Genomic DNA, 15,268 nt, shown 5'->3' with positions numbered 1-15,268 from the left:
AATTTTGGTATGTATAATATTGTCATAAATAGAGAGATGTAAATCTAAAAACGAAGCATCAGTATCCGAATTGTTAGTTTAATTAACTGAAGTCCCTAGGATAAATAGTACCACCAATTGACCAAAAAAACGGATTATCCATATTAAGAATATCATCCCGATAGCGTGATGTATTATTAAATGCAGTTATAATATCTGCCCGGTATCTGGGAGAAAGGCTCAACTAAAGTCTCTTTCATAACAATATAAAACAAATCTGTTAAAAAAGGGGTGCACAATTTGTTCATGGGAATACCAACTACTTGTCCAAGTTTCATGAAAATCCTTCAAGGGGTTTAGAAGATACAGAGCGGACACAAGATGTTACGGAAGGACGGACGGAGACCATTCCTATAACCCCCACTACTTGTGGCGGGGGATTAACAAACAAGCCCACAGGTTGATTTACACCTTCCATCTTGTTCTAAAATTAATGCAGTTTTAATAAAATGGATCTAAACCAATCGAATTCTTACATGTAACATATCCAATGGTGATAAAAAGAAAATACAAAAAACACAATTACCCGAATGGAAGGACTTTTAAGACCATTGTCATCAGTTTCGTGCTTAAAATATCAGCTAACACATGTACCAGTGTAAAATGTGCTCAGTAAAACCACATGGTTGAAACACAGCGGCTGCACGAGGAAATCGAGTAGGAACATGAATATGGGCTTAATAACTTCGTGGGGCCTCCGTGGCCGAGTGGTTAAGGTCGCTGAGGAATGATATAAGCGACCACTGACTAAGGTAGTGATTGTTTATGGTCTCACAATATATATATATCTTTGGATATAATAAAAACATTCATGTGATTTTCATTGCTTTGAATTCTGGAGTATTTTTGTTGATACTGGAGGTTTGAAACTGTCGAAATGACTGAAAATACGACCAGTGACTATCTTTTCACGTTGGTGATAGTGGTAAGGAAAATAATATGGCGGACCGCCTGTTGTTTTTATGCAAGAGAGTAGTTCTTTGGGCATACGCCCCCTGCTTAAACAAGATTGGATAAAAACACGCGGAACTTTATGAGCTTTGTCTGAAAATATTGATTGTTTTTCATTTTAAAGGGTTTGTCGCGTGATTATCACACGCGTGGTAATATTACACGCGTGTGTATAATTAGCGGCGGCGTGAGAATCGCAGGGTTTCCCGGGTATACCCGTGATAATCGCACGGGCGGTCTTAGCTTTAGATATATATACCAGTTGATAATGAAATTATTCAGGATGATTTCTGCATCAATGGGTTATAAAATAATTGGGTGTTTTCAGGCGCGAAATCAATTCGGCGTTGTGCATCAAAGCCACTTTACTTAAAAAAAAATGGAATTTTTTTTTCATAAATTAATTAAGTCTTTCTTTTTTAGAATAGTTTCAATATTTTATCTAAATTGGACTGACTGGAATATTAGGAACCCAGGGGCGGAAATGATGGGGAAAACGTGCGTGCATACTAAAATGTAATAATATTTTGGTAAAATGTTTATTTAAGGGAAACAATTATACTCTGTAAAAGCGGACTATTTATGTGCGTGGAAACTTTAATTATAGCATTGCACGTCTTCTTTTTTGAAAGAAATAAAAAAATCTATCTATCTTCGAAATCAATTATAAATATGTTTGTGTACTGAAATTAAAACGAAATGTTTATGGATGAGCAAATAGGTCTTTATAGAAACCGGGGGCCCGGATTATAATTGACGCCTTTTTGATAGAGAAATTTGACGTACAGCGTATGTTAAAATCATAGGGTGTGTTAGTTTTAAACATATATAAAAAAACCCACGTACAAGGTTATCAGGAATGTATTTAATATGCAGGTGCGTAGCAACTTGGTGGTGCATCAAAGCAAACTATTTTTAAAGAAAAGGAAAGTGTTTTTTTTTTATAAACAAAATGTTTCGACCTTTTAGAATAGTGTTAACACGTGTCCGTACAATTATTTTTAACGAATATTTGAATGATACAATCTTTAATAATCCAGGGGGGTAGAAAACTGATACGAACTTTAAAAACCCAGGGGCGGCGTGAGGGGTTTTTACTACGATAAATGTCTATGCAGGCGGCGTAATTGTAGGTATAGTGCATATTTTCTGACCTGGGGAGATATTTATGAAAGGTCATAAATGGGCAATTCTATCATTGGTTTGGGGTTTAATCGGTATATCATTAGATTTCGTTTTTTTACGTCGGATAAATCGATAAGCACCAAGTTACTATTGATTTTTAATGGTAAAGCTGTATTTAAAATATCTTCGCCAGGTCAGAAAAAATACGCACTATATATATGATTACCTATATAATGCAAAAAGATTCAGAAAGACTTCTGCATTATTTTTAAAACTTTATTTTCTGATGCGTGGCTTGAGGCAATCGCAGGGTGCACACTAAAATGTAAAAACATTTTGATGAAAATATATTTATTTCTATTTAAAGAAAATAATTATTCTGTTTTTGAGCAATTATTGCGTGGCAAACACAGATCCTGTGGAATTAATTTCGACGTGATTTTTCCGTGTAGTGCATTAAAATCAATGTTTAACGACGAGTTGATTCATTAAAATAAACAGGGCAGGGCGGTTACTTAGCATTTTTGCGGTTCGGCGTGTGGCTTTTAAAATCGAACGGACGTTGTTAGTCTAAGCTGGAACAACTGATAATATTAGACCTTCCTGGTTTAGACATATTTTAAAGTACGGTTACGATGAAATAATTTTTTCAGAATAATTCCAGATTTAATGGGTATTTTTTTCTTTTAATATTCAGGTGTGAAGAAATCGGGGAGAGCACCAAAGAAAACATATTTTAAAAAAATGGAAAATTAATAAAGTATTTCATTTTAAAAATTTGTCTTAAAAGGTTCCGTATTTTGTGATAAATATCGGCGGCGTAAGAATCACACGGTTTCGGGTATAGCGTGATAATCGCACGGGCGGTTTTAGTTGTACAATATTTTCCAAAATGATACATAAAATTGTTCAGGAATGATTTCTGCATCAACGGGTATAAAATATTGGCTTTTTCAGGCGCGTATCAATTCGGGGGGTGAGCTAAAAAGCCACATACCTTGAAAAAAAAGTTTTTTTTCATGAAATTTTTGTGCTTTCTTTTTAAAAATAGTTTCAGTTATTCAATATATTTCATTGAATTGGACTGAAATGCATAACCACGAGTGATAAACTATTAAAAAATCCAGGGCCTGGGCGGGTACTAGGCATTTTTTGCGGCGTAATTTATTTATTAATTTAATATTCTGGTGCGTAGCAACTCTAAAGTGAGCATCAAGCAACATATTTTGAAAAAAATGGGAAAAGTAATAAAGTATTTCATATTAAAAGTTGTTTTAAAGGGTTTTCCCGTATCTTGCGATAACTACGCGGCGGCGTGAGAATCACACGGTTTCGGGTATAGCCGTGTAATCGCACGAGTGGTCTTAGTTTTAGACATATATCCCCATTTTGATAAATAATATTATTCAGGATTGATTTCTGCATAAACGGGTTAAATAATTGGGTATTCAGGCGCGTATCAAATTTTCGGGGGGTGTGCATCAAAGCCACATCTTAAAAAAAGGGCGTGAGAATCACACGGTTTCGGGTTATAGCCGTGATAATCGCAGGGGCGGTCTTAGTATTAGAGGAATTATACTTTGAAACGAGTGCCCAAGGGGCAACATGTCGAGCCTGGGCTGTCAAAAGGACTGGGAGTTGCACACGAAACTCTGTCCCCCGAGACAAACATTTGTCCCAAAAATAAAACAGTTGTGTAGGTTATTTTATAACCCCAATTCAAGGAAAAAGTGATTGTCCGAACAAGGTCAATTATAGCCATATTTGACCTTTAACTTCAAGTCTGCCTTAACCTGAGATATTGACAAGGCGTTGCGCGCGATACGCCATCTCATGGTGGTGAAGGAAGTGTGCCAATTATTTTAAAATCCCACATTCAATGACAAGGTCAATTATAGCAATATTTGACATTAAAATCCAAAGTATGACCTTGACCATTAAGATATTGACGTTTGGTGTTGCATGCAACACACCATCTCACGATGGTAAAACAATTGTGCCAGGTCTTTTTTAATCCCCCATTCAATGACGAAGTTATTGCCCAGACAAAGTCAATAATGGCGTATTTGACCTTTAAATCAGTGTGACCTTGACCTTTAAGATGTCTACTCGGGGTTGGCGCGACACGCGTCTAATGATTGGTGAACAATTGTGATAAGTTATTTTAAATCCCACAATCAATCAATGACAAACTTATGGTCAGAACAACGAATACGGACGGACACCGAACAACCATTTGGACAACGGGCTTACAAAAAACGGCTTGAGAATCACACTGTTTCGGGTATAGCTGTGTAATCGCACGGGCGGTTTAGCTTTTAGATTATATACCATTTGATAAATAAAATTATATGCCATATAAATGATCAGATAGTGATATATTGTTTGTTGATAATTTCTAATAAATGCACTTTTCTTACTTTTATATAAAACTCGTTTTATATGATTATGTATTTGGATTTTGAACAAAATAAATCAAGCAAATTGCTAAGTAATCAAACTTTCACATTGAATCAGGCCATTCACTTATTTTTATTTTTCAGGAATGATTTCTGCACCAACGGGTATAAATAATTGGGTATCCAGGCGCGTATCAAATCGGGGTGTGCATCAAAGCCACATTCCTAAAAAAATGTGATTTTTTTAATAAAAATTATTGTCCTTTTTTTTTTTTTTTTTGGATTTAACGTCGCCCCGACACTTGATAGGTCATATGGCGACTTCCAGCTTTAATGGTGGAGGAAGCCCCCAGGTGCCCCTCGTGCATTTGTCATCACGGCGGGCACCTGGGTAAAACCCACAGCCCTTCCGTAAGCCAGCTGGAGGGCTTCCTCCATAAAGAATTCAACGCCCCGAGTGAGGCTCGAACCCACATCGATGAAGGGCAAGTGATTTGAAGTCCAGCGACCTTAACCACTCGGCCACGGACCCCCAAAATCTTTTTTTTTAGAATAGTTTCATTTTTTTTATATATTTTATGTAAGTTGGACTTATATGACCAATCTCTCTATCAAACTTAATGACCCTAGGCTCAAGAGTTTTTGAGTTATCCGGAAACCGATGATACCGACGACTGACAAACATCTGCAAAACAATATCCCCCTCTTTCCCCGAAGTGTGCATGTGCATGTCAGAATGAAAAACAATCGGGGCCTTCTTTTTATTCATTTTCTAATTTCCCAAGGTTCATCGTTCTGTTGCTTCAGTATTTAACCACCGGATTACCCCTTGATTACTAATAAACAAGGAAAAAAAGCTCTATAATTCTGCGATAAACAACGGTTGACGCATGGACTGGTAAGGACCATTATGAATCAATTATGACATCAATTATGACGTCAGTTTACAGCATGACGTTCGATATATTACCCCTCGGGTAAATGAAGTTAACATAATAATTATTTAAGTAGGTCAAAAAAAAAATTATGAGCAGTGCCATGAGAAAACCAACATAGTTGGTTTGGGACCAGCATGGATCCGGAAATCCTGCACGTTCGCACATTGGTCAGGATCCATGCTGTTCGCTTTTAAAGCTATTGGAATTGGAGAAACTGTTAGTGAACAGCATGGATCCTGACAAGACTGCGCGGATGCACAGTTGGCCCGGACCCATGCTAGTCGCAAACCCACTATGTTGATTTTCTCATGGCGCGGTTCAATTATAGTTATCGGGTATAAAAACTTAAGACTTTTTTAAAAATATTTTTCAAGAAGTGTTTACAAACTGGATGGGTTTAAAATGGATGGGAGTTAGATCTATATGGAAAATCATATTAAAGAAACGATCTTTTATGAAACTTTAAACATTTTATTTTATGTTTACCAATTATAGGATCTAAACACCAACTAAGGGCTCCAATGGTGATGAAGTATTGATATAACTAAGTCTTTTTTAAAATATTAAGTAATATGAGAGTAAAGTGTATCAAAAAACACTATACAAGTACATTTTAAGCAAAAAAAAGGGCATTATTTTTTAAAATTTTTGGGTTTTGCAAGAGTTATGCATTGTGTCATATGATGTGGGTGATGTGTTGAACAACTATTTTAAGTTATATCATTGTAATGGTAAGACTTGTGTTGAAAGATTCAAAGTATATGTCAAAATGTGGACTTGTCAAAAATGAACAATTTCAAAGTCCAAAAGGGACATAATTCAACCAAATTACTCTACAGTGTTATTAACTTTGCTATAGGGGACTATTATAATAAACAAGTGACAAAATTTTTCAAAGGGCCATAGTTCAGTCAATCCTGATGGAGTTATGTACTTTGCCTAAAACATGGTTTTAACTGATGATAAATTACTGTTGTAAGTTCAATCTTTAAAAAGGTCCTTTTAAAATATGGATGGAAAGAAAATTTTAAAACTGGTGTAATGCCAGCCGATGCCAGGGTTTGAGTATGATAGGTTTACTTATTTTTCAATTAATCTATGAAGTGCACACTTAAAGAAAATCTGCTCTATAATCTTCATATATGGAAGTCCTCCTTAAATAAAATTTCACAAATTGAATAACAAATTCTTTCTTTGACCATGAATAAAGGCCCTGGCATATGGTATGAACTCCGGGGACAGCATGATGTCCCAAAAAAGAAACTTCAAAGCTGATGGCTGCCCAAAAACAGTTAGAAAATATTTTATAATGATGTCATTTAAATTTAAAGTTAATTGCAGTATCAAATGACAAATATATGCATACTGAAATAGCTAAATTTGGGGTTTTATCCAAACATTTTCCTTTTAAAATCATTTTTTTAAAAAGTCTGCTTTTTGCTTAATAATTGCACTTTATATGAAGGTCACACTGACATTCACATTTTAATGTAGCAAAAAAACAAAACAAAACATAAACAAGAAAACAACAACAAGAAAAAAAAACAAGAAACACATGATATGATAGTGTTCTAAGTTTTGTGCTCAATTCTTTTAAGTCAAAAATTTAAACCCAAGGTTACCTACCTTGGTTTTCGTTTAGGTTTGATGACAAGATCTTATATAAATGGTCATTTTTACCAAATTCTGACCAAACTAGCTTTATGGACAATTTTACCCTACATTTTCTTTTTGGTCAACTGATAAATTTATTCCCCTATATTTTTATAATCCCACTAACAGGATCCTGTCCAAACCAATTTGTAAGGACCCATAAAACACCTGTGGAATTTGACATGTAGCCCATGTCAGAGGATCAAAAAATTTTAGAGATTTTGTACATACATAATTGGTTTTTTCCCGTGTTTTGCCTGTTATTGATTGAAATTGCAGCTTTTTTCAGAATATACACACTTTTTAGTGTTGATATACTTTAAATTTTAATTTCTCAGTCATGTTGAGTATGTTCCAACCCAATTAAAATTTAACTCTTACAGCAACGCAATTCTCATCCTTTTAGAAAAACTTTACCTGTATCTAACAAAAATAATTAAAATGTATTTAAAACACAATAAGAGAAGTGAAAGTACTTTTTATTTTAATTATTATGATTAATCTAAGTAAAAAAAATAAAACCAGAAAAAAATATCACTGCTGGATTTTATTAGAAATTAATGAAGTGCTCCATTGGGATTTTAATTAAATATTATTGTAATAAATTGATTCATCATAAAATGAAAGTACTATTGTTTTATCACTATTAAGCCCTAATTTAATCAAGTGTTCTAAACTTGTTGTAAAGGTAAGAAGTGATTTGCTGTAAAGATGAAAATTGTCACATGCAATCTGTGTACTGAACAGTAGCTTTATAGTAGCTGATTATGATAAAACAGAAGCTAGTCTTTCAATAGTTAGCCTTGTAAATTGGCCTTACTGCAAGCATTGCCGAGATAATTATCATTATGGTAAAAATTTTTAATCAAATTTCTAAATAAAAATGGGGCATCCTTGAAAAAAATTGCTGACAGTGTCCCCTTTTCAACATGTGCTACGTATCTTTTGAAAGCTAAAATATATTTAACTTAAGAAATAAACTTGAACCAATGCTTACGCCAGGTTGAGTAGTCGAGCTAAACATTGTGTATGATGGATAATCCACCTATTTAGTTCACAGCTCCCTTAAGATGAGTTTAAAAAGGCAAAACAAAATATTGATATAAAACTTACAAATATCATGACCTTGTAAAGTTCTCTATCCCAAAAAGAAGTACGTCCACTGATGCAAGTGTTAGCATGAAGTTCTTCTATTTCTTGTCTTAACTGGAAGTATATTAATTTTTTAGATTACTTTAAAAAAGAATCTATAGTGCCCAAAAATGATATAAAGCACGAGGTAAAAAAAAATAAAAATGTTATAAAAGCAAATAAGGACTCAGTTTTTTACATACACTGTACCCACATTTTGGTAAGTATTCCAAGTTCAAAGACAAAGATTTCAATATTCATTTAAAATTCTCCAGATTTCCTTATAAGAGAATTTTGCATTATCAAAAAAATTTTTTTGTCAAAATGTCACCCTACATAATAATATAATGAAAACACTTAACTGCCCTTTTCAAAACTTTAAGTATTTTACTCTTAAATCTTAAATTAGATGATTTTTAAGTCTAAGAACTTTGATAAATATGGGCAAGTTTTTTTCCAAATCCTATTGCCATACTTTTCTTTTAACATACCAGTATCTGTATATGCATACAAATTATCATGTCTATATAATGCACTGGGATGTTTGCCCGTAAACACATGATTATGTATACTAGCTCCCAGAATTATATATATTTAAAAAAATATTTCTAAAATTGTGAATATAGCTAGTCTACAATCTGTGATTACAATAAAAGTAATTTCTCCAAATAAATCACTAAATTAGAGTGGCATCTGACACTATTACATCAAAGTAAAGAAAATGACAAAGTTTGAATTTTTTTAATAATTCTTAATTATCAGTCTAGTGGCTAGTTATGAGATTGTAACTTATATAGTTTAACTTACAAATACTTTTATAAAGAACCATTCACCCTGTTCATATAGATCTGTAAGAATGTCCATCCTTACCTAAATCATTGAACTGTGGTGATAGCCTCTCCAGCTGCAAATATTGGTTTAAACTTTCCCCATTAAATTAAAGATGGTCATCATGATCAACCATTGACTTTCAAGTACCAATCTGAAATATACATTTTATATGTGTTGATTAAAATAGGTTTGTTCAGTGGAGTGATCAGTATGAGGAAATATCTGAAATGCAGACAACAATTTTTTTATGAAAAAAAAATCACCCCTTGGAAAATTTTATTTTCTAATTAATATTAATTCAACTCAATATCAATAAATGGGAAAGTTCAGTTGTCATTTTTTAGTTATATAAAGTTTCACGTAGATACATAATGTATAATGATGAAAGATTTTTTTTAGTTAGCATTAATTTTGTAGTAATTATATATACATTAAAACTCCTGAGTAAAATGATCTGGATCACATGCTTTATTTAAAAAATGTATCAGTCATAACATGAGAGCCCCTTTGAAAAAATGTTAATGTAGCTATAATATAAGTGACCCCCCCCCCCCCCCCCCACCCTCAAAACCAGCTTTTTAATCCCAATATACAAGATCCTGTCTGGTCCGTCAGATTAGGGTCCATAAAACCCTGTAGACTTGTTTTTGCCAGAGAATCATTAATTGTATTGCCCACAGATAAATTGGTTATTTCCCATGTTATGCATTGCTGTTTTTTTTTCTTTTTCTTTTCAGAATGTACACAAAATTATTTTAACTGATAATATAGTAATACTGATTTCTCAGTCATGTTGAGTAATGTCCTTGCCAGTTATTATAACTCTTATAGCAAAGCAATTTCACTCCCTTTAAAAATAAAATAATTATTTAGAGAAATTACAAGTTTGTTTATTCAACGATTATGATTTTTTTTATCAAAAGTAACAAAATTAAAACCTGCAAAAAATTGTAATTGCTGAATTTTATTAGAAATTAAGAAGGGTGTCAGTTGCATTTTAATAGATAAAAGGGGATATGGACAGAAGGATTTTATATATTAAAAATGCATAATTCCCTTAGTGCTGTCTAAATAAGGTTTTTTTATGTATAATAAAATCGCAATAAAGATATATCATTGTTCAAAATACACATAATTTATTATTTCTAAAAGCTAAGTGCCTGAATGCATTTTTTACATTTTTGATAAAAAAAACAGCCAATGATGAGATGTAAATCAAAAAAATTTTATAAAACACTGTTTTATCAAGTATCACTTTGTGTATTAAATTTAGCCCTAATTCAGTCAGCTTTCCAAAATGGTTATAAAGGTGAGAATGATTTGCTACAAAGGTGGAGAAATATCACCTGCAATCATTTACTGCACAGTAGTATACAGTAGCTTATTATGATAAACAAAGCAAGTTATCAATGGTCCAGACTTGTGTATTGGCCCTTACTCCCAATACCCGACCTTATCATCCCCATAGGCCCATTCCAGGACACCAGAATCAGTGTCTTTAATTTTATTTACTGTAACAGTAAAACAGAATTAAGTTGCTCTGTGTATTTAACGTTTTTGAAAAGGGTCGCTAAAAAGCTCTACGGAGCTTATGTTTAAATTTTTTCACAAAGCAAAGGTAAATAAAAATTACCTTACCTTTACCATTCCAAAATTAGTCCAAATAACTGGACATTCAGATTGTTTATTTTTGGGTGGTTTTCAAAAAAATGAAGAAAAAGTGGGACATAGAGTTGAAAACTATTCTTATGGTGGTCACCCATTTTATATGTAGCAAATACTTCAAAATTCAAGGAAATAACTTGGGAAAGTGTTGAGAAAAAACTATCAGAAAATAGTTCAGCCTTTAATTTGAAAGTTCAGTGAAATTTTAATTGCAGTATGATGGGTGATAAATGTTGCAGTGTTTTTATTGAATAGGAAATATATTAACAGTTATATTTTTCAACATATAAGATATAGGTGTAATGTGTATGGTTTGAAACTTATTCAATCAAATGTTTGTGGAGATTGGTTTTTAAAATCAGCCTTTTTGCACAAATCTGACATGAAAAAAAAATTTTACCTAGAAAATTTGTTGCTTTAAAGAAAATTAATTAACATATTATTATAAAACTATTTTTTCCTCAAATTTTGAATGTTTTTAAAAAAAAGCCAAATTTCGAGAATGTCCAGTAATCTTAATTTCTAAAATTTTCAACTCAAAATTGAGTTATATTGCAGATGCACAGGGGACACATACTTAAAAACTGTATAATATTCATGCATTATTAGTTTATGTTCATAAAAAAAATTTTACAACAAACACTGCTTATTCAACAGCATGTGTTTTTTTAAAGAAAAATAAGTGACTTTAAAACATAACTACACATTGAAATCATTATTCTACATGCACTGCTTACAGAGGAGTAGAAAAAGACAAAATTTCCATGCATGGTAAAAAGTTTACAGTAAAATTCATACTACTTTATTATGTTACTAAGAAGATGCACAGGGGGCAAAAATGCAGCAAAATATATATTCATAGAATATGTTCATAGTAAGTACATTTTTTCTCGACTACACAATATTCACTTGTGAACATTTACATATATGTGGGTAAACTTAAGAGTTGAGAAGCCAAACAATTGATGTTTCACTTTTTAAACTTGAAAAACTGGTTACTTCTGAAAAATGCAAACTATGAATTTTAAATTGTCCAGAGTCTTATATAATGGTTAAATTAATGAATGTCAAAAAAGGGTGCACAGGGGACATTACTTTTGGCTTTTTGAATGTTGAATAGTCCTTAAAAAAAGTCAAATTTGAAAGCTGCTTTTTTATCAACTGTAACTCCCTTTCAGGAAAATGAGCCGTGCCACGAGAAAACCACATAGTGGATTTGTGACCAGCATTGATCCCGACCAGCCCCGGGGCATCTGCGCGTCTGATCAAGAACCATTTCTGTTCGCTTTTTTAAAGCCTCTTGGAATTAGAGAAACTGTTAGCGAACAGCATGGATCCTGACCACACTGTGCAAATGCGCAGGTGGTCTGGATCCATGTGGTCGCAAACCAACTACGGTATGTTGGTTTTTCTCATGGTACGGCTCAAGTAAGTATAATTAATTTTATTTAAAAATAAAAAAATAAAAGAAATTGACATTAACAACTAAAAAGTTGCAAAGGGGGCATTTTTGGGTGTATATACATTCATCAAATGTCTAAGAAAGTTGATCTATTAAAAAAAAAAACATTTACTGTGTCTTCACAGCTGGAAAGGATAAGATCTTAGAAAAAATTAGGACTTAGAAAATAATGGGGTTATGAAATTGTAGTGTTCCACATTAAAATTTTGTACTTTTTCACTACATTTTTTTTGAAGAGCGTTCCATCACAAGATGTGAATATTGGTGAGAGTAAGATGTTGGTAATGAAAAAAAGGTATTTTGCTTTAAATGTGCAGAGTTTAAGCTTACTGGAACCACTCTCAAGTCCGCTTCTTGGAATAACCAGTATAGTGTCATATGAGAAGTCTGACCCCCCTGGGGGGTCGAACCCCCAACCCTGGATTGAGCTGAGCCAACAACTTACATACCACTAATTTAAATAAATCAATGAAGAACTCGTGCGGATGCATTGGTTGATAGGGCTAATACCGTCCTACAGAGGTGAAGGCCCAGGTTCGATTCCTGGCAATCCCCTTGCGGTGTGACCCTTTGGGGAAGGCACTTTATCATGATTGCCTCAGTCGGCCCAGCTGTAAATGGGTACTCACAAATTGCTGGGGGTAAGGTATAATTTGGGTTTTAACTGTTCTATAAAAAGGGTTGCTCAAAAGCTCTACACAGCTTAGTTCATTGTTTCACAAAGCAGGTTTGATAAAATTTACCTTTAACCGAATCCTTTTTTATAAATGTTTTTTTTTTAAATTAATTTCAAATATCTCAATATCTCCCTTTTTCCATATGATATGGATCCGTTTTAAATTTTTGGATTACATTTCCAAATGAAATCTAATTACGGATCACTTTTTTCGAATTTCAGAGTTAAAACGCTAATAAAATAATCACATTACAACTGCTTAGTAGACCTTGATCTATATTGTAAAATTATGTCACTCTGGCCAGGCTTTGGCTGAAGAACTTCAAGAAGTCTTAGAGCACCGCACTACTGTAGTGTTATTATTTTAAATGGTTGTATGTAATCTACTAGATCCATATTTATGTGGAACAGATAAATAAGATAAACAAGTGACTGTCAATCAGGAAAGATCTGAATTACAAGATTTTATTTCAAAGTGCAAATTACTTACTTTCGATTTCGCAAGCTCCGCATTTTTGTCTCTTCAGGCGGCGAATGATGAAATTAAAACGTGCGAATCACGCTTTTCTCCAAAGGGGGTAATTACACGATACAGATATTTGCCTATGGGTATGTCAAGCAAGTTATTACAGTCTTAAATTAACAAGAAGTTTTATGAAGAATAATAGGACATTTTTGAAATAACCAATCATTATTTGCGCACGCGGCCCTGTTTTTCGTAGATTTTTAGACAAAAAGGTGATTTTTTAGAGCGTGTAAATCTTATTATTTTGAGTAGCTATTCACAAAAAACAGTCCCATGCACAATATTTAACACTCTAGCAAGTTTTAAGACAATTGATTCGTTTAAAAAGTAAGTTATCTGTGTTCTGCAAGTTTTTTTGAGCCCATAAAAGCCGGTAAAATACGTCAAATTGGGGGATATTCAAATCAATTATATTTAAATTTCAGGAATATAAATCAAAATCAAATTATGTAATTTACAAAAGCTAAACTTTTAGAATGTTAATATGCAAAATTTTTGCAATATTGAACAAAGAATAAGCATTTGGGCAGGTTTTGAAAAACATATATAAAAACCGTGGACCTGGTCACGACCGTGTGATAATCACGCTACACCGGGATCCAGAGAGTAAGAGGTATGTGGAGAATATATATAGACAACATTCACGATAAAATTGCCTTATTACTGAAGGGGTACGCTTAAGGGTAAGGAGGTAAAGCTATTGAACACAAACCCGAACAGACTTGACGGAGGGAAAACACCCTACGGGTGCGGGAAATTTAAAAATATTCCCTTTTTCTGTAGATGACGGTATAAATAACCGTTCATTAGTGCTCAAAGATCTCGAAGTTATCTCGACAAGTCGAGAGAAATTACGTTTTTTAAAGGAAAGTTGACAAATTGTGACAAGGTGATAGATTATGTGTTGTAAAAGCAAGTACCCCCAAGGACCCTCTTCAAAATTAAAGCATTTCGGTCACTTTTCGGGCGTGTATTCCATCAAGGGCAAGAAACAAATAATACTGGCCAAAACTATCACTTGCAAAAAGTGCCTTGAAGATGGGCATAAAGCATCGGAATGTACAAACAATTGGAAGTGTCTTGACTGTAATGAATTTGGTCATAAAAGAGGCCAATGCATCGTTGACAAATCTCCTTCAGAGCCCCCGCCCTCCGAAATGAGCGCGTGCGATACATAGATGAGACACAACTATGTGATCCTAATCCGACAGACGATCCGTTAGCTAGCGATCACGAGAGTCACGAGGATGACACAGTGAAAAAGAAGAAAAAATCGGGCAAAGGCAGGCGAAAGGAAGGAAAACCGCAAATCGGTGGCCAGCAAAATATTGAATGCTTCATGAAAAGCACGAGCAATAACAATGAGACTCCAAATAAAGGAAAAAGAACATTGTCACAGAAAGGTCACCTCCTACACCGGCGGAGAAAATGAACGATGATGCAAAAAAATCGCGATCAGATGATTCTATCAGTCGGCTGTAACTGTTAAAAGCATAATTTGTTACTTGATTTTCATGATATGTATTATCGACTGCGAATACATGCTCAAACGATTGGTTATACAGTTAGAATTTCGTCGTGATCTATTTGATAGATACGACAAGTGTAATAATAGGTAAAAGGACATGTATTAAAACTATTTAAAAAGTTATATTGCACTTAGTTTGTAATATGATAGATATATTGCATATGTATTGCATATATAAAAAAAACCTTACTCTACATATTGCACATAAATAAATCACGTTGTTAAATATTCTGTTAAAAAACTTAGAATGTATATATAAAACCTTACTCTACATCTGTATATATAAAGGTCATTTAAAGCACATATGTGTATTGGCCGTGAACTGGATAAATTTTATGTACTGT

This window comes from Mercenaria mercenaria, chromosome 18 (genome assembly GCF_021730395.1).
Source record: "Mercenaria mercenaria strain notata chromosome 18, MADL_Memer_1, whole genome shotgun sequence".
Taxonomy (NCBI): Eukaryota; Metazoa; Mollusca; class Bivalvia; order Venerida; family Veneridae; genus Mercenaria; species Mercenaria mercenaria.
This window is presented reverse-complemented; position numbering follows the sequence as displayed.